Genomic DNA, 21,141 nt, shown 5'->3' on the forward strand with positions numbered 1-21,141 from the left:
AAGGGTATATATGAAGAAGTATATCAGTAAATCAGTCAGCATTCAGTCAGGAAAATAGAAACTATATTTGGTACTTCAACAGAGAGAATTTAATACAAGCATTGGTTAAACAGGTGGTAAAGAACTCAAAAAGCAGAAAGGGAACAAGGAGGTAACACAGACATAGTGACTGCAGGAGGTAGCTACAACCCCAAGGGCTTAGGGAAAAAAGGGGAGGAGTTAAGGGTATTAGAATCTAGACTCTTTGAGACGAGATTCTGAAGAATTAGAACTTAGACCTCAGAAGAGGGTTTGCTGACAAGGAAGCGCTGGTTCCCTCGGAGCCTGGAGAAGGGACCCACAGAGCTGTGATCCAGAACTCTGAGAAGGATGCAGCACCCAGCTGGTGCCTGTCCTCAAGAACGCAGAGGGACATCATGGAGTTAAGGCCTGAACACTGCTGGACTGGTTCAGGTACATCCAAGGATGCATAATGAAGCTGCTGCTCAGAGAGCAAGAGCAAGCACCCAACTGGAGACTGGAACCAACTGCCACCGCAAGGATGAAGCACGATTGTTGGAGTCACGTAGACTGGATGGCAAGCAAACAGAAGCAGCAGCAAGTTCCTTTTCCCTGCCCTCCAGTATCCCCCAGTGCAGGGAGTGGCAAACTACAGCCCATGAGCCAAATCCCACCTGCCTCATGTTTTTGTAGTCTGTGAGTTAAGATTTTTTTTTAATTAAAAAAATTTCATGACAGGTTAAAATTATATATAATTCACATTTCAGTGTCCATAGAGTTTCACTGTAACAATCCATGCTCATTTGTTTACTTATTTTCTATAGTTACATTCTTGCTACAGAAATGGAGTTAAATAGATGCAACAGACTGCAAATGGCCAACAAACCCTAAACTATTTACTATCCAGCCATTTCAAGTAAAAGTGTGTTGACTCCTTTTCGATTACTCCCTATTGGCAAGGGAGAAATGTTGTTTGTAGAGTTCTGGCCTCAATACTACAAGGCAGACTGCGAATGCGTTGCTTTGGGGCTGAGAAACAGTAGCTTAGTGCCTGGCAGAGTTGGTTCTACACACACACTGGGTTTTAAAATAAGTGAGTTTCTCTAATAAGTGTTAAAGTGTGTGGCTATGTACCAATAATATAAGACTGCTTCCCTGGTTTCTTTAGTCCCTGCTGTCCCAATTTCAGCCCCTCTCTCCTTTTCTCTCCAGTTCTCTTTCTGATATTTTTCAAAGTCTAAAAAGTTTTGTAGCCCACGCCAATCTTCTTTTCTTGGTCTTGTTATCTTATTCTGGTGTTTTTTTTTCCTCTCATTCAAATATTTCCAGATCTCTCATACCTTGGGAACTCTGGAGCTTCTTATCTGACACTTTCTGAACACAAACCAAAACAGATTTTGCCCAAACAGCATGTACCTGAGAAGATATTATTAATGACACCAAGGTCATATTGCTCTCTATACCACCTTACTGTAGGTGATTTGGCAGAAATCAGCACACAGTTGTAAAATGCCTTAATAGATCTCTGATGGATATCATGGGCCTTGCATATGATGTGGGAAGACTGGGAGTTTCCTGTCTAGTTTCCTCTTTTAATGATCTGTTTATGTGAACATAGAGCATGAAGTAAACAAGTTTTCCAATAATCTCTAAAATTTTAGTTATTAACTTTTTCCCTCTACACAAACTCTATAAGAACTAATAGATATAGAAATACATTTTTAATATATTTCCCTCCTTGACTGAAATCTGAAGCATTTATTAAGGAACACAGAAATAAAAATAAAGGCTGTAAAAGAACAGAACTGAGTTGTGGGATAGAACGTGCCTGTCCTTGGGGGAGCATGTGAGGGTCGAGCACATGGGTAATGGGGATGGTCACCTCTGACAGTAGGAGGAAAAGGCTTGGATTCACTTAAAATGTACATTGGCAAATAGGAAAAGGTATTGTCCTGCCCTTAAGGAACTTAAAATTGAGTACAGAGAAGAGAATGTACTAAACAGAACTGAGACTTAGAAATCAACACAGAGCTATTTTAAATGAGAGAAAAAAAAAAAAGTGCCCAAACTAAGGTATTCAGTGCTAAGAGAACATGAAAAGGCTATAGGGGCTTAGTTGCATTAATTAACAAATAACAAATCAATGGCTTTCTTAATTAGTATGAATTATAGCTTTTTATATATTTCTCTATATATTTACTACTACCTTTTACATTTTGGCAGGAGGTGGAATTAATGATATGTTGCATTTATTTTCCTTCAGAATCCTGAGAAGTTCAGCAAAGACTATGTTGACCAATCTCATCAAGTCATGTGCCCAATACTTTCCTCTTAATGTATGTATGCTGGAGGAGAATTCAAATGGGAATTTTACTCTTCAAAAAAACAGTTCTTTCTTGAACTTTTGCTCACCAAGCCCGGGAACAGTTGATGTTTTGTGTCAATCCAGTGGAGATTATGTGAGAAAGGAGATTTAAATCAGTCCTTCAGATATTCAGTTCTTATGCCATTCAAAAGACTAATATCTAAGGGTCAGAACTTTGAATAAGGAGGATACACTGAATTGGAAACTAGTTTAGAATTCAAGGGAAATCTTTTGGCTTCTGGTTTATCTTTTTCCTTTCTAAGAAATTCACTGAAGTATTGTGTTTCCTAATGTCATCAATAACACCTGCCACTTCCATCCCTGATGGAGTGGTTAACATCAGGAAAGACATTTTTATTTGTAGAAGTAAACTATATTATAAATTTTAATATGTAACATACCTGTATTTTTAATAATTTGATAGTTCTTTTATAAAATGTTCATACTATTGAACTTCTTTGTACCATATTGGAGACTATTGTATTGTTGTTACTATTCCTTTTTCACTTAGTAAAATTATTTGAGAAAAGTAATTAAAAATGTGGTGAATATTAGCATGTAAAAAGCACTCTTAAAATGAACATGAGAGGGCTTCCCTGGTGGTGCAGTGGTTAAGAATCCGCCTGCTAATGCAGGAGACACGGGTTCGAGCCCTGGTCCGGGAAGATCCCACATGCCGCGGAGCAACTAAGCCCCTGGGCCACAACTACTGAGCCTGCGCTCTAGAGCCCGCGAGCCACAACTACTGAGCCTGTGTGCCACAACTACTGAGCCTGTGTGCCACAACTACTGAAGCCCGCACGCCTAGAGCCCATGCTCCGCAACAAGAGAAGCCACCGCAGTGAGAAGCCCGCGCACCACAACGAAGAGTAGCCCCCACTCGCCGCAACTAGAGAAAGCCCGTGCGCAGCAACGAAGACCCAACGCAGCCAAAAATAAATAAATAAATTTATTAAAAAAAAAAAAAAAAATGAACATGAGCTACCTTAAATCTATCAGTATAAAAATGTACTTTATTAACCTTTCTTTGATTAATTAACTATTGTTTAGTCAAAATTTCAGGAGAGTTTTAAGGCAATGGGAAGTCCTAAACAAGGAGGAGAAGTAGAAAACACAGTCTCTACTCTTAGGGAGTCCAAATGCTAGCCAACTAATATCATAGTTCATAAAGAAATAGAATATAGGAATGTGATTACCTGGGTAAAAAGAATTTACATAAGGAGGTTACAGAAGTTGGCCCAAAGACAAGATAAGGAAGTGGGTAGGAGATATTACCAAACACAGTCTGGCAGCAGGTAACTTAGTAAATTCAAACAGAACATTAAGAAAAAAAGAATGAATTCCAGTAGTATGCCAGTAGGATATTTAGTACTATAAGCAGGAATAGCAGCAGGACGATGGTGAAAATCTGAGATTCAATACTATTCTGCTGAAAATGTTGGTCCTATTTCTGCAAACTGTATTGCTCCTGTTTAAAGCATGGAAGTTTCTGATAATTGATAAGGAGATAAAACAAACAAGAATAAGAGAACATTCTTGATATGTTTAGAATAAAAAGTTACATTACGAACATCTGGGTCTAGAGAAAGATGACCTAGCTAACAAAGGCAGTTAAGAAAAAATGGTTTTGCTGAAACACATAACAATTAAAATATACCAATATTTAATATTCTTTGTTGAATTTACCATATAGCGATGCTTTAAAAAGGAGTGATTTTGCATTACTAATAGGAAGAAAAATAGATTTAGATATATTTTTCAGAATTTATGATAGAAAAATATTTTATATTAATATGTGATATTATAGATTATTACCTGCAAATAAGTCATCCCAAGTGGTCAATGCAAGGGAGAGAAAAATGTAATAAGGACTAAATTAATTTTCTTTTAATTTCTGTCTCTTTTCTTGGCAAAGTACTGATAGATTGTTATCTGTCTGCTAGGTTGAATTTAGAGTACCAACAATCACCAGTATATCTTTTGAATTACTTTGTTTGAAGTAATTTATATATTTAATACTATATTTTAAATGTTTACAATTGCTAGAAAAACACAATTTGCATTTACTGAATATTGGCCTCTAGAAAGAACTGCAGATTCTCATCCTTGTGTCTCCCTTCCTTTACTTCATTTCTGGATATGAAATGGTATGTTTCATGGGTTCAAAGTGCTGGGAGTTGGCAGATATAAGAAGGACATTCTAATCTCCTTTTTTTTCTCTGAAAACAGGAGATTAAAAACTCCCATGTGAAAGATGCCCTTCCTGTACCAGTAGAAAAAAAACATTCGATGGTGTCAAAGCCAAGATAATTCTGTACAAACAGACCTTGCTCAAATAATTCTTATCTTCCTTTAGCCACCTCACATAGTTTACTCTTCCACAATTGCCTCTCTTTAGTCAACCTAATATAAGAACAAGTAGGTTTTTCCATTTGTTTGGGTCTTCATTTCCTTATGAGAGCTCCCATGTCATGTAAAGCATATATAAATTTCTATGCTTTTCTCCTGTTAATACGTTTCATGTCAGTTTAATTCTGAAACTCAGCCAAAAACCTAAGAGGGTAGAGATAAATTTTTACCTCCCCTATACCTTATATTTCAAATATTCTCCAGCTCAGATAACTAAGAGAATATACTAGGGTTAAGGCCAAAAGCTGTGACTAACAATGTATTGATGGTTCTCTCCAGTCCACTGGGCTTCTATCATAGATGAAGCACTAAGTGATAGTAAGCAGTCTGTAACAATTCAAGGGTGCTGGGTTAGTCATATCTTTCTGTCTGCCTCCATCAGATGTAGGACCAATGTTCTTGATCGTAATATTGAATATTTGACATCTGACAACTCCATCAACTGGCCAGTACAGGATAGAAGATGAAGAATGATTAATTGACCCATTTCTGCATCAAATAGTTCTTTTAGTATCTGTTGCATCTCCAGCACTTTTCTATATTTACTGAAAAAAAAAAGAAAGAGGGGACAAAAGTTTAAGGAATTATATTCTACTTAAGATAAACAACTAAAACACTCAAAGAACTGTATTAGCTTGTGCTTGTGAACATAAGTTTAACAAATAGATATTGTAATGAGGGGCCATTCAGAGTGTGGAATTTTTCTCAAAGAAACAAAGTAGGATTATTAAATTAAGTGATTTTTATATCTTCATTATGTTCCTTATACTCTCTATATAGTATTTTTGTTTTAAGATATCACATTTTATATTGCTATGACATCTAACGAGACTCAAATGTAACTTGAAAACTCATCAAAGTCCTATTAAAAAAGAGCAATGCGAAGTTAATATAAGCAATTTAATTAGCATATAATTTTCTTTTAAGAAGAAAATGCATACTATATTTCTCTTATTACCCTCCAGGGTACCTAAAACATTATTCTGTTTATAGTGAGTAAGCTGACTGCCTCTTTAGTACAGAGTGTAACATTTATTTTTTTCTATTCCTAGGGCCTACCCTATATCTGACACAGAAAAAATTTAATGATCATGTATAATATTAAGTAAATGAATGAATGGATGGATAAATGAAAGTAAGGATGAATGAATAACTAAATGAGAGAAAAATATGTAACAGCCTTCAGAGTTATGGTTGATATTACCCCACCTAATCTCACCACTCAAAACAACCTAAGTATACACATACATATATACACATATTTATTTATTTATGCATATATGTAGATATACAAATTTGGAGGTTGATATCTACATAAGAACGTTGCAAGGTTATTGTGGCTCTAATCTGGGATTTCTTAAATAAAAATTAAGAATTTGCTAAACATTAATTCTGAATGGCTTACTTAACTAGGCTTAAGATAATTTTTTTGAGTTCTTTAAACCCTCTGAGAAGGTATAATTTCAAGTTTGGTTCTGGGAACTGATGATAATCAAGTCTACTCCTAGCTTGTGAAATGTTTATCCATATGAAATTAAGCTACTATTAATGCTAAGTTTAAGCCATTTGTAAACTGAAACCCAGGCTCTCATGTGGTATTTTTCCTATTTGCTTTCAGTGATAGGGTGTCTGCAAGTTTTAAAATTGTTACTTTGTGTGGCTTACATCTATGTCTCATCTTAGCTTGTAATACAACTCAGTAATGAAATATCCTTTTAGGGACATATAGGTCTGTTTATTCCTAAATCCATGTAATTAATTAGTGTATTAAAATAAATCTTGATAATGCTTATATCTCATGATTTGAAGAACCATAATAAAGCTTCTTTGCAGTGTTGTTCCTTCGACTTTGCCAAGTTAAAAGTGTAATGCTGATTCAGCATTAGCATATTTAGGTGCCTTAGGGTATTTTCCATGAAGAAAGAATACCTTTTGGCACTTTCTCTTCTAGTTTCTCCAAAATCTCTGTACTGATTTTAGGGTCAAGGGGTGAGGCCCATCTGTTTAATGAGATTTCTGCCTGATAATGCAGGTAGACTGAAAAGTTGAAACTTAACTATACACTCCTTTAAGTATTGTGATTAACCTCTTATATCTGCTCAGAAGCTAAGTAATGAGCACATTTTAAAATGCAGATAATAGCAGAATGTAAGTTTTGCTTGTTTAAGCTATTTCATAATCCCCACGGGTTGAGTGTCTTCCTTCAGCCAAATTGGATCAGGTTGGTTTAAAATGCCCTAATATATCACTAAAGGATATAAGCCAATTTATCTGCTTAGATGTCAGGAGCTATACTTGAGTCGAACAGAGTCATTGTTCAAAGCCAAATGTATATACATTTTTTTTTTTCTTTTTTTACTTAATTGTTCCGGTTCAGAGTGAAATGGACATTCTTCTTTAAGAAAAGACTCAAGTACAGTTTTGTTAATTTTTTTCTTATGATTGTACGTGACATAGGGGCACTGCTCCATGGATTTTGCCAAAGATAGGCGTTAAATGGCCCATCTAAAGGCAACGTCTAAAGGCAATGACTGGGTAATATAAATATGAAAAATATTAGAGAATTGTATTTGGGCCTAGGTGGGGTGGGGTGGGAGGGAATAACAAAGAAACTTATATAACAATCCCTCTGAGTTAACATATAGCTTCCAAAGGAATTTTGGAGCAGAAAATCAAGTTAGATTCGTGACTAATTCAAAAATATGGGTGGTTAAAATGGGTTGACTGAGAAGAGGGAACTTACTGATTCCTCTAGACCCATGTTGTCCAATGCTCTAGTTGCTAGCTACACGTGGCTATTTAAATTCAAATTGGTTAAAGTTACACTAAATTAAAATTTCAGTTCCTCAGTCACATAGCCAACATTTCAAGCACTCAATAACCACATGTGACTAGTGGCTAACATATTGGGCAGCCCACATGTAGAAAATTTCTAACATTGCAGAAAGTTCTATTGGAATGAACTGCTCTGGAGTAAAGACACTAAAGGAAAAATTTCCCTACTGTTTGGTCTCAGTGGGTCACAAATCCAAATAGTAGCTGCCATCCTTAAGCTGAAAATTCCTGCCCAGTTGCCCTGAAGCTACCCTTAAAGAAAGTGCTATATTAAAATCACCTTGCTTCATTTTCAAGACTCCTCAATACTGGCTAATCTTTCTCTATATATTTCCTACATCATCTTCTAATATTATTTGTTTTAATTGTCCTCGATCATTGATTTTGATCTCACTTTAAAAATAACTAAAGTTAATCATAATGTCCTTTACTGTTACTTTACTCACACTTATTTAATTTATCTGATTATTTCCTATCTGACTTTGACACTCCAAATTATTTTTCTCTCTAATGTTTTTCCTGGATTTGAACAGCATTCTTTTCATATTATTCTGTTATGAATATCCTCTACTTTAGACATTTTAAACTATTCTTTGATAACTTTTAATTTTGTATTATTATTAAGAAAAATATCAAAAGTATTTCAAAGTAGAGAATATAGTATAATGAGTTCTTATGGGTCCTTCACCCAGTTTTGATGATTACCAAGTCATGATTAAAATTTTCATCTATATCACCCCTCACTTCACTTCCACCAACTCCCAAGTTTCTGTGAAGTAATTTAAAAACATGGTATTAAGTATGATTCCATTTATATAACATTCTCTAAAGGACAAACCTATAGAGATGGAAAAAAAGATTAGTGGTTGCTATGGAAAAGGGTTGGCATGAAGGAGTTCTTTTGTGGTCATAGAACAGTTTAGAACAGTTGATTTTTGAGGGGTTGCACAACTCATCACATGGAATAAAACTGCTTAGAATTATATACATACACACACACGAATGCAGGTTAAAAACAATGAAAATTGAATAAGGTCTATAGTCTAGTTAGCAGTGATGTACCAACATCATTTTCTTGGTTTTGATATTGTACTGCAGCTATAATATGTCACCATTAGAGGAAGCTTGACACTTGACACTATCTCCAAAATTTTCTGAGTCTATAATTAGTTCAAAATAAAAAGATTAAAAAGTTAATTTTAATAAAATTAAGTACTAAAATACTTAAGAACATACTGAACAAAATAAGTGAAAGACCTGTACATGGAAAACTCTAAAATATTTCTGAGAAAAAAAATAAAGATCTAAATAATTGGAGTGATATACCATGACTATTGATTTGAAGAATCAATATTGTGAAAATGTTAATTCTCCAAAATTAGATTCAAAGTAATCACAATCAAAACCACAGCAGAATTTCTTATAAAAGTTGACATGTTGAATATACAATTTATATGGAAATATGAAAACCTAAAAAAGTAAACTATTATAAAATAATAATAATAATAATAATAATAATAATATATAGTCATACTGGCATGATGATAGAAAAAAATATCAAAGGCAAAGAATAGACAGTCCAAAAATAGACCCGCACATATTTGGTCAATTATTTTTGACAAAGTTGCCAAGGCAATTCAAACAAGTAAGGCTTTTCATCTAATTATATTTAAAATATATCCATATATATTTCAAATATATATCCATATGTGAAAAAAAGAATATCAACCCTTACCTTACACCATGTACAAAATTTTATTTGGGATAGATGCATATCTAAATATAAAAAGCAAAACTATAAATCTTATAAAACATGGGAGAATATCTTCATGACTTGAGAAAAGGCAAATATTTCTTACACAAGATACAAAAAAAAAATGCCTTAAAAATTTAAAGGAGGAAATTAAAAACTAAACATTGTTAAATTTTAAAATGCTGCTTGTCAAAGAACACTGTTAAAAAATCAATAAAATAATCACAACCTAGAAGAAATTGTTTGCAAAACATTTATCTTACAAAAAACAAAATCAAATATATAAAAATCTCCATGTGACAATAAAGTGACAAGCCAATAAATAAAAATGGACAAAAGACTTGAACAGACATGTCACAAAGGGAGATATAAAAATGGGTACAAAAATGTTAAGAAAGTGAACATTATTTGTCATCAAAGAAATTCAGGTTAAAATCACAATGAAATAACACTACAAAACTAAGTTTGGCTGAAATTTAAAAGTTTGAGAGCACTGAATGTTGTTAACTAGAGAGAGTAACTGGAACACTTTCACATTTGTGGTGGGTGTGTAGAACTGCACAATGGAAAATGCTTTGGCAATGTGTTATAAAGGTAAACATACAGCTGTCCTAGGACATAGAGATTACACTTCTAGGTATTTATCCAAGAGAAATGAAAATATATGCTTACAAAAAAATGTCTGTAAGAATGTTCATAGCCACTCTATTCACAATAGCTAAACAGTAGAAATAACCCAAATACATATCAATAACAGAACTGATAAACAGATCAGTATATTTATACTTACTCATAAAAAGGAACAAACTACTGAAGCATGCAACAACGTGCATGAAATCTAGCAGACACTGTGCTGAAAGAAAGAATCCAGGCACAGAAAATTACTACTACACAATGCCATTTGCATGAAGTTTTAGAACAGATATAGATAGGTAAAACTAATATATGGTAAAAAAAAAAAAAAAACAAAGCAAAGTGTTTGCTTTGGGCAGAGGGGTTTTGATTGGGAAGAGAACAAGGGAACTTTCTGAGACTATGGTTATGTTCTATGTCTTGCTAAGGTCTGGTTACACAAGCGTACTCATTTTTCAAAACTCAAACTGCATATAAGATTTTTACATTGCACTGCATGTATCTTTAAACTAAAACCACTATAAAAATATTGAATTTTAGTTAGTTGGCTTCCATTTAACTACTTTAAAGAGAAACACACACTTTGTCATATACATGTGAACACAAAGAGAGAGAGAGAGAGAGAATGAATAATGAGTGATTGAAGCCATATTACTCACCAAAAATGGCACACCAGATGAAACATATTTAATTTTGTATGGCACATTCTGGAAAGTCTTTCCTAATATAAGCCATTTGTATAAAGCTTTCCTGAAGATTAAGGAATGAGTCAAGCATTAACCCAGAAGGGTATTCTAGATCTGAGGAAAAACCACCTGAAATAGGTGGTATGAAATGAAAAGCCTGATGTGCTAAAAGGTCAGGAAGAAGGTCAATGTGGAAGGAATATAGTCAACAATAATTTCAGAATGTTAGTAGAGTGCAAAATCTTATAAGACCTTGTAGGTCTTTGTAAGGATTATTGTTTTACTCTGAGGGGAATGGGGAGATTTTATGTAGTTTAAAGCAAAATATTGATATGTGTTGTGAATAGACTGTAGAAAGGCAATAGTGGAAATAATAATCCATATCAGAGATGATGATAACTTGGTATAGGATGATAACTAAACAGAGGTGGTAAAAGTGGTTGGATTTTAGATTTCAGAAATGTAGATTCATTGATTTTACTTCTATACACTAGATATGTAATTTAGGTTTTAGATATTTAGATTTAGGTAGATCACTCACAGGATTTGCTCATTTAATAGACATCAAATAACCCTATACTAGGGTCAGTATAGGCAGTGAGATGCAAAAATAAGAGATGGCATACAGAACTGGGTTCAGAATTAAGATTGTGAAGGAGTTGTGGGTTGTAATGACAGGATCAGTAGAATGTCCATGGGATTTTGTGACCCAGTCAAAATGGAGGACAAGTTCATTGGAGGAGAGAAGCTTAAGGTTATCAGAAAGAACTTGCATGGAAATTTAAATTGCAATAATTAGAAGTAGGGCTAGAGAGAGGAACAGTAAGCCAGGAGCCAAAATAGGGAATGAGGGAAATGACCCTCTGCACACAAATGTAACTTTCTATTGTCCACATTTAAATCAAATACTTTTTTTTTTTTTTTTGCCTTTCTTACATTTCTATTTTGGAAAGCTTAGATATTTCTATGTTTTTCATTGGCATATTAGTAATTTTATTTTTATTGAAAATAAATTCATTTTCTTGGTAAATTATTTCATTAATGTTACTAAACTATGACAAGATGTTTGAAACTACTAACATTCATAAATCAAAAAAATTTAAGGAATTTAAAAATTAAAATTAAACCTATTTTTATAAATTCATTCTAATCCAATTTTTATAATAAGGTGATGGAAATTATTAATTACCTAATTTATTAGTTCAGCATTTTCCAGACTTTTAAAAAATGGGATACCAAATACAAGTTCCTTTCAAAGCTCTAAACCAAGAAATATGGAGACTGATCAAGAAAGTTTAAGAAGCAAGATTAATTAGATTGAATTTAATTCCAGAAATCTGAATAAATTGTCAGGTAGGTGGTAGATTTTCCATTATGGATATTTGGTATAGAAAGAAATGCTCATTCTTTGTTTACTTCTTTTCTGAATGGTCTTAAAGATAAGAAGCCAGATCAGATAATGAACTGCTAGATCTGTGATCCTTCTGTCAAATAGCTGAGTTATTTACCTTTCTTTCTTATGGCACAGGCCCTCTACATAGTTAAGGAGTTATTTACCTTTCTTTCTTATGGCACAGGTCCTCCACATGCAATGTTTCAAGCATTGTATTACTTAAAATTGTGGAATTAAGAAGTTGCATTTTCTATCGCAATGCAAATCTTATCAAACATGCAGATTCGTATATATAATGGAGCCAACCAATTTTATACCTCTTTAATAATGCATTATTAAACTTGGTTTTAAGTTAAGGACAGCATTTGCTTATTGATCATGATGCATTATCCACACCCTGGAAAGCACTTGGCAGTTTGCATCTTGTCAGTTAATTCTGAATAATTCAGGAGGTTATGTGAGTTGTGTTTATTTTCGTTAACGTTTTCCCATATATACCTGACAGTGACATATAATTAGCTACACCTAGTTATGAGTAGGGTACCACTGTTTATCAGTTTACAAAGTTATCATGCCTTTAAGGCACAGCATATGTAATTTTTTTAGTACACACTTAGAATTCTCCTACAGTATTTACATTGTACCTTTTATATCGTACCTTTTATTATATGGTTTGCTACAGAAATCTTTTATGGTGAATGTCCTTTTTTACATAAAGTAAACAATATAAAAATATGTTACTGGGTATAAACTCAACATAAAATAATTTCTGTATAAGTGGCAAAAGATGCATTTCTAGACAAATTAACTTTTTCCCCAATATATTGTATTGTTGTCACTGTTATTTTTAAGGTTTGGAATCAAATTTAAAAATTATCTTGGGACTTCCCTGGTGGTCCGGTGGTTGGGACTCCACGCTCCCAATGCAGGGGGCCCAGGTTCGATCCCTGGTCAGGGAGCTAGATGCCACATGCATGCCGCAACTAAGAGTCCACACACCGCAACTGAGACCCGGCACAGCCAAAATAAATAAATAAGTAATTAAAAAAAAAAAAAGACTTGTGCTTGCCCATGCTGTTGCCTGTTCATGCCTCTCCCTGGACTGTCTTCTCCCTTTGCCTCTGAGTATCTGACCAATTCCTACTTCTCCCTAAAAAAAAAAAAAAAAATTACCTTGACTGAGATTTCAATAAAAAAAGTTTCAAAATGAACAGAACTGGAGAGTTTTTAAGCATAATTTTATGGAAATAGACAAGGAATGGTATTGTACTTTTTAAAGTAACACACAAAGCCCTAGGTTATTGCCTTGGAATTAAGTAGGCAAACAAGGCTAACAAGCCCAAAGGAAAGCACAGATGACCCATTTACATAGTCATCAGATTCATACACAGTGACTGAATTCTGGGCCAAGTGAGTAGTTCTTAATTTCTAAAATTAAACATGCATTCAATTCAATGTGGCAAAAATAAATGTTATATAATTCATACAATTTGAAGCTAAGTCTTCTCCAGATAATTCTTACTATACTAGAATAAAAATTATTTTGGTGAAACACTAAAATAAAAATTTTTAAAAGCTAGCATTTTTGTCATGGTTTGAAATAAGCATATCTATTAATAAACATAAAATGCAGCATTAGGAGTAAGTTTATATTGTAAACTTGTAATAAAAGAGAACTTTGATGAAGAGCTATATTTTTTATCTTGTATGTCTTTTTTTATTCTTTTGGAACAACTTGCAAAGGTAAAAAGTACTGAAACATGTTAGAAATAAATTTGAATTTGAATTATGATAACAATAATTCATATCTTACTACTTTTTTATTTGAAGTGATATCTTGAGAGATATTTTACTCACTGCTAAATTGCATAAAGTCACGAGCCTCATTTTTCATTTATTTTTTCTCAGCTAAACAATCAGTTAATATGCCATTGTATAACAATATACTTCAATCATTGTTCTAATTCTCCCATGAAGGGTTTCAAGTTATTTCAATCAAAATCAATTTGTTTTGAATCTGTTCTATGAAAACAAAGCAAAACAAAACGAAAAGACAAACATCTTCTATAAAATAAAATTGCATGCTACAAGTTGGAATCATTCTTAAATTACTGTAAAAGACAAAGTAGGGCTTCCCTGGTGGCGCAGTGGTTGAGAATCTGCCTGCCAATGCAGGGGACACGGGTTCGAGCCCTGGTCTGGGAAGATCCCACATGCCACGGAGCGGCTAGGCCCGTGAGCCACAATTGCTGAGCCTGCGCGTCTGGAGCCTGTGCAGCGCGACGAGAGGGGCCGCGACAGTGAGAGGCCCGCGCACCGCGATGAAAAGAGGCCCCCACTTGCCACAACTAGAGAAAGCCCTCGCACAGAAACGAAGACCCAACACAGCCATAAATAAAAAATAAATAAATAAATAAAAATTTAAAAAATATATATATTAAAAAAAACGACAAAGTATACTTGTATCTATAGACATTTTCTACCTGCTTCCAACCTATTTATTAACTTCTTACTGTAGTATGGTATGCACCCAAAATAATGTAAGAAGAAGTATTGAGAAAAATGATCTTCTGCATTATAGGCCTGAAAACTAGTACCTTTCAAGTTTTGTCTGCTAATCTGTTAGATTTTTTCCCATGGATGAAATATGATCTGAGAGATCTGGCTTGCTTGCTTTTGCTCACTTTTTTTGATAGACTGGTGTAGCCTGAGACTTCTAGAGCCAAAACTGTAAGGAAACTTAGAATAATCCAAATGCATTAAAATCAACTAATTAGTAATCTTTATTTAGATATATCAGATGATATATCTTCAAGTTTCAGATATTTTACATCAATAAGTTTTAAGAAGCACTTTTACATATCTTTTGAAGGAGAAATCTTAACAAATTGGAAATAAAGATCAGTCAAAAATGTCTCACCACTATAAAACTTTTGGCTCAGCTTCATTTACATCCATAACTTCAAGATTTTTAGAGGCTTTGTTTCTACTTTTATTTTTAGAAACTTCCATATGGATAATACTTTATGTCCTCAATATATTATTAAGAGCAATGGAAGAAACAGAAATAAATAAAATTTCAGTTAATGACTTACAAATCCTGAGGAATTCATATTTGAGCCTTACTTACATATCAGCAGCTTTACTGAAACAAAAACATGGAGAGGTAAAGTGATCTGCCTTAGCTCAGAAAGCTTGTAGATGGTTGAATCAAACTTTAACTGCTGAATTCAGTTTTCTACTGCTTTTTAAAAGTCATAATTTTTAATTTAACAATGGATGTTTTGGGTTGTAGTGATATTATATAGTATTTGTTTGACAAATGTACAAAATGTTAAACTACACACTTTCTAAGTGTAGATATTTAACTTGCAAATTATTTTCTGAATGATAATTAGGAATATTTCCAACTATCAAATAAAAGCTTTTAGAAAATATGAGAAGCCTTTAATTACATATATCAAAAGGATACATATATATTTATGCGTATTTAAATAAAAATATAACTGCAGGAAGATAAAGATCCTCTTAGAGTATACATGTACATTGTCATCAAATTCATATACAGTGTTATTAAAATGAATCAAAAGATTCTTAAACTATAACGAAAACAAATCCTATGAAATCTTGTTTCTATCTAGCTGTTCATTCTGTTATTTTAAAAATAAAGGAGTATTTCATAAGAAGGTTACAAAATTAGTGATGGTATCCATATGTCTATATTCTTATAGCTTGCTTAGACTATGAGTAATATGTGTTACCAGCATATGGAAGAAATCAAAGGTAATGATTATTTCTTGTCTTTTCTTATGGGAAATACATTATTGTTTTTATATTGCCATGCAGCCATTTACCATATATGTGTAAAATATCACAATAAAAAATTATTAACTTTAGCCCCCAACTATCCAAACTGAATGTTTTAACATGGTGAGATTCAAAATATACTTAGTATTTTTAAAGTAAATTTAAATCTTTATAAATAAAAATAGTTCAAAGAAGTGCTTACTAAGGTATTATTTCAAGCAAGCTTTACAAAACTGTAACAGGGTAGTCATTTGGAAGTTCAGCATGGAACTTACTTCCCATTGAGGAGCTTAATTACCAGACATTTTTGCTCACATTGTCTGAAGGTTATGATTAGAACACATTTAAAAACCAGCAGATTCAGATCTAAGTGAACAACAAGGTACATAAGGTGAGGAAAGGTCTCCCATGAAAGCACAAGTCCATAGCCATTAAGTATCTTCTATGAGAGTAAAATCATTTAGAAATCAATGGAAAATCTTTTAGAGCCCATGTTCAGTAAAACACAAATAAAACTGCCCGGAAAAATGAGAGCTTCTGAATTTTGTATGAACTAGAAATTACGTGGAAAATCATAGGGAGGAAAACAACTTGAGTATCCAGGCTTGTAATAAACATAGCTGTTTCAATGCTTCAAAGTTGTTGTTACTGAGCATTGCCACAAACACTATTATTTTATTTCTAATATTAAAATTTCAATTTTATGTTATAATAAGTGCAACGGTAATGGTTGCACTTATTGATGAATTGGTAGAAACTGTACAATGACTTTAATTACATATTTAAAAGAGAATATTTTAATTTTAAAGATAACATAGACAGGATTGATCTATAGAGATGAATAGATCAATAGAACAATTAGAGTCCAGAAATAGACATATACATATAAGAACAAATGATTTTGAAAAAAGTGTGAAGGCAATTCAGTGGAGAAAGGATAGTCTTTCCAACAATTAGTGCTGGAATAATTGGACATCCATGCATAAATAAAATTTGATACATACCTTGCACTATATACAAATACTAATTTTAAATGGATCATAGATTGAAATGTAAAATCTAATGGTATAAAACTTCTAGAAGAAAACCTTTTGGCCTTGTCTTGGCCAAAGAATTCTTAGCTACGTAATCAAAAACGTGATCCATATGAGAAAATTTGATAATTTGACTTCATGGAAATTAAAAATACTGCTCTTCAAAATAAAGATTGGGAAATTATCATTTATAATTATTTATCTTATCAGATAAATTATTTATCTTATCAGATAAATTATTTATCTATCAGAACTTGTATCAAAAATATACAGGGTACTCCCAAAACTCAATAAGAAGAAAATTCAAGTAAAAGTGGTCAAAATATCTGAACAATTTATGAAAGAGCATTTACAGATGGCAAATAAAAATCAAAATATATTCAATATTGTTAGTCATTAGGAAAATATAAATTAAAATCACAATGGTTAATAGTAAATATCTACTAGATCGTCTTTTAAAAGACTGACTATTGCAAGTGTTGGCAAGGCTGAGGAGCAACAGCAATTCTCATACATTGGAGTGGAAATATAAAAATGATACTACCACAGTGGAAAAATCTGGCAGTTTCTTAAATTTTAAACATATATCTATCATGTAATCCATATGATACCATATATAGGTAGTTTTCCAAGACAAATTAAAGCATATGTCCATACAAAGACTTGTACATGATTGTTCACTGCAATGTTATTTGCAATAGCCCCTAACTGGAAACAACCAAAATGTCAATCTATGTGTCATTGGATAATCTAATTGTGATATATCTATGTATCTATCTATATATATAGATATCACAACAAAATATAGCAAAAAATATGAATGAACTATTGATATATGAAACATGGATAAATCTCAAAATAATTATGCTGAGTCAAAGAAGCCAGGCCAAAAAAGAAAAAAGAAGGGACATACTATGTGATTCCATGTATATTAAACTCTAGAAAATGCACACTAATGTACAGTGACAGAAAGCAGATGGGTGGTCACCTAGGGCTGAAAAGGAGGGAAGACAGCAGGAAGGGTGAGAGGGAAAACAAAGGGATATGAGGAAACTTTTGGGAGTAATGGATGTGTTTACTATCTTGATTTGTATTGATGATTTCACAGTGTATACATATTTCAAAACATCAAATTTTACAACTAAAGTATGTGTAGAGAATTTTGTGTTAAATATTATAATTCAATAAAGCTGTTAAACAAAAAGCCACCACGCTCATTAGTTTTGTGAACACAATTTAAAAGAAACAAGACACTGAAAAATGTAACAACAACAATAATAATAATGAAGAAGAACATTCCACAGCTACTTTTATGCTGCTCCAAACAAGCATAACAAGCAAACCACCAAATGTCTTAGCATAAAAGAGGTTTCGCCAACCATGAAATTATTTCCTCTGTATCTACTTCTCTACCTCCTGCCACAAATTGTTATTTTGGCCTGAAGGACCTAAAACTGTTGGTAAAGGTAGCACATGGGACAATGTGAAGGAACAAATCACTCCCAAGAATTATTTGGGAATAGCTCTTAAGTTACTTTACGTAAAGTATCTAAAAGAAAACACCCAGGAAGCCAGTGAAATGGCTTTTGCAGAACTGGCTTCCTAGTTTTTCATGCTTTATGTCCCATGGGCAAGAAAATCTTGATTGAACAAAGTAAAATTAGATAAACTGTGGTTGCCACTTTTGGAGAATAAATATTTTGAATAAATTCACATAGAACTAATTACAATCTTAATAATGTGCATAGACCACTTTCTCTAAACATCAGTAGACATGTGAAAAAAATAAAAGTTCAAAGGAAGTGTACTATGCTAAGAAAGCAAAGCAAAAAATTCCTTCTTGAAACAGAAGGAAAATGTAAAGAAAAAGATAATATTAATTACAAGTTTTGTGATATATTTTCCCAAGTGATCTTGGATCAGAAATGTGCAGTTTCTGGTGAAAGACATAGTGTACAACGCAATAGACAGTAAGTGACACACTGGCTAATATTTGACAGACAAATCAGTGTTAAAAAATTATTTTAGAATTTTGAGGATGGAAAACCAGAAAAATATTAATATACTTAGCAAAGATAAAGCAGATATGGAATTATACAATCCAATATTCACGAAACAGCAATTCTGAGTGAGAAGAGAATAGCCAGAGAAGCAAAAAATCAAAGCAATAGAAACGGGATTCCTATGCAGAATAAGCATGAGACTTTACAATGAAGGGACCCACCAGTACCACTGATATTAATTAAAATCAGAAACATTATTTTGTTAAAGTTTTCACTTTCCAAAACTTAGATAAACTACAAGCATCCGGATGGAGGAAAAAAACAGTTTCCAATGAACAGAAAACAAATACATTAAAAAAAAAAAAAAAAAAGGTTAGAATTACAATAGACAAGACAATGCTTATTTGCTTATGAGAATGTGAAAATGAGTGAATTCATTTTCCAGGATGGCTCTCTGGTTCTTCTGTGATGAGATGGAAGTATAATGCGGACGGGGTGGGTGGGTGGGAAATCTGTGTATAAGATTACATAAAATGATTTAAGGTGGCCCATGTTGACTTTGTGAGGCTTCTAGGCTGATATTTCCAGATGTCAGATTATAAATAGTACTTAGGATACCATAAAATTATCAAACAATGTGTATACAGTAGAAATTTTAATATTTTTCTCAAACATTGAAATTTTAATGTATATTTAATCCCTTAATCCATATCAATTTATTCCATTTATTTGGTGCCTATTCTACACCTAATTTGAATTCTTTTAAAATATTTAATAATAAAATTTCATAGTAGGTATTATTATCCCCATTTTAGAGAAGGAAACTGAGACTCTGATGGGTTAATCTGTGTAAAAAGACATTTATAATGCTAAAGCCTGAGCTCTGACACACTTCTGACTGGTCATGCTGCTACTGGTCATTGCTCCCTGATGTTGTTTCCACACTGAAGCCTGAGTGATGGTCTCATTGCCTTCAAGATAAAGTCCAAGCTCCACTGTTGGCATGCTATGCCCTTTAGAACCTGGCCTTCCTCATTCTCACTATCTTCTATATCTCTCTCTCCCACAGGAATCCCAACCTCAGATTTCGACAGACTGTGCAGCTTTGGGTACACTTACACATAGTTCTATCTGCCTTGAAAGTCTGTCTTTTCTCTTATCCCCAGGCTAATTTCTACTCAGAATTCAGCATTTGCAAGGATCATTTCCTCTAAGAAGTATTCTTACACTCTCCAATTTCAAGTAAATGTCCTGTGTGTTCCCATTTCCACTCTGTTCATATATGTCATCATAATTTTCACATTACTATTTCTACTACTACTTTACGTTTTACTACTATTCTCTATTTCCTCTTTGTTTTCCTCTTTTCCATTAATAAATCATAAGATCCTTAAGGCTATGTTCTATCTCCAGGGTCTAGCACATTGCCTAACATAATAGACACTCAATATTTGCTGAATAAATAAACAAATAAAAGCATAAGGAGAAAACTTAGATAAGTTGATAATGCTAGGAAGAAAATTACAAAAGAAATTGGAAAATGCACAAACTAATGCACCATTAAGCAAATGCACATTGGAAACATCTATGAAATACATCTACACATGGAACTGCTCCTATAGAACACCCACTGAAAGCTGGCAGAAGACGTCAGACCTCTCAAAAGGCAAGAAATCCCCATGTACCTGGGTAGGGCAAAAGAAAAAAGAAATAACAGAGACAAAAGAATAGGGATGGAACCTGCACCAGCGGGAGGGAGCTGTGAAGGAGGAAAGGTTTCCACGCACTAGGAAGCCCCTTCGTGGGCGGAGACTGCGAGTGGCAGAGGGGGGAGCTTTGGAGCCACGGAGGAGAGCGCAGCCACAGGGGTGCGGAGGGCAAAGCGGAGAGATTCCCGCACGGAGGATCGGTGCCGACCAGCACTCACCAGCCTGAGAGGCTTGTCTGCTCACCCGCCGGGGTGGGCGGGGCTGGGACCTGAGGCTCAGCTTCAGTCGGATCGCAGGGAGAGGACTGGGGTTGGCTACGTGAACACAGCCTGAAGGGGTTAGCGCACCACAGCTAGCCGGGAGGGAGTCCGGGAAAAAGTCTGCAGCTGCCAAACAGGCAAGAGACTTTTTCTTGCCTCTTTGTTTCCTGGTGCGCGAGGAGAGGGGATTCAGAGCGCCACCTAAATGAGCTCCAGAGATGGGCGCGAGCCACGGCTATCAATGCGGACCCCAG

Source organism: Balaenoptera musculus, chromosome 4, assembly GCF_009873245.2.
Source record: "Balaenoptera musculus isolate JJ_BM4_2016_0621 chromosome 4, mBalMus1.pri.v3, whole genome shotgun sequence".
NCBI classification, from domain to species: Eukaryota; Metazoa; Chordata; class Mammalia; order Artiodactyla; family Balaenopteridae; genus Balaenoptera; species Balaenoptera musculus.